Source organism: Arachis ipaensis, chromosome B02 (genome assembly GCF_000816755.2).
Source record: "Arachis ipaensis cultivar K30076 chromosome B02, Araip1.1, whole genome shotgun sequence".
NCBI lineage: Eukaryota > Viridiplantae > Streptophyta > Magnoliopsida > Fabales > Fabaceae > Arachis > Arachis ipaensis.
In genome coordinates this window covers 85,711,769-85,712,989 of record NC_029786.2, presented here as the reverse complement: position 1 = coordinate 85,712,989, position 1,221 = coordinate 85,711,769, and positions in this window count along the sequence as shown.

The following is a 1,221-nucleotide window of genomic DNA, read 5'->3' as shown; positions in this document are numbered from 1 at the left end:
GAAGTAAAAAATATTTATCAATAATAAAATTTCGAAAAATATCCTTTAATAAAGTTTAAATGCTAACAAAAAATACTCTTGAAAAATTGAAAAAACAAAAATGCCCTAAAATTTTTAAAATTATAACAAAAATATTTGATTTTTTAAAATAATTTTGTCAATACCAAAATCTTTTGAAAATATGTTTTATAATTTACAAATAGGTTATTTCATAAACATGCAATTTTTTCTATATGAAAATCCATAATTTGCACTACACTAAAAAATTTGAAAATATCATGATTCCATTTTTCATTTTCCATTTATGATGTTTAATTTAATTTGATCTAATTTCATTTCTTAACCTTTTGAAATTATTTCAAAGATTAGTTCAAACATTAAGGGTAAATTTTAAACATGAATATTAATTTTGAATCAAATTATTTTAAAATTACTTATAATATTCAATTTAATTCAATTTCATTCAAAAGATTAAAATTATTTTAAAGTTATTTCAAATATCAACTATACTGTGTGTATACTAAAAATTAGTTATCAAACTAGTCACTTATATATAATATATGTTAGAATACAAAATATATATTTAAAATAAATGACTCCAGATTATTTTTCAAAAACATAATTTACCGAAAATATTGAAACTATGGATCACTTGATGAAATCTTGACCCTCATTCACGGTAAATTTTGTATCTGTGGGCGCAAATTCCCATGATTCCAATCTGAACTAATAAGATATCTTAATCATCTATGATCATAAATTACACTCTTTGTTAAAAATGGTTTACACTCGTCAAATTAAATAGAAGCAAATAATGTACAATAATAAGATGGAAGAAAGCAAAGCTGAATTCTCGTTTGAGAAATTTTAAGAGATTTAATTAATTTGAAACCGACCTTCCAAAGGTTAACAGCCATAGAGAAATTATGCATGTATTTCTACTACTATGGATCCTTATTATAATTAATTGAACTACTCCATCTTTAAAAATGGGACCTTTCTTTTTCTTTTTCTTTTTTTTTTTCTTTTTTTTTCTATTTTTATATGTAATTGAGATGTGAGATCAAATGAAAAATACCATATGATTTGAGAAATAGGTTAGTTGAACGAAATGGATTCATCATTTTTAAACATAATGTTAAATATTTGATATCATATCTTTCGAATTTTTTTAATAAAAAACTTTTAAATTTTGAGTTTTTTTTTTAGGATAGACAAGGA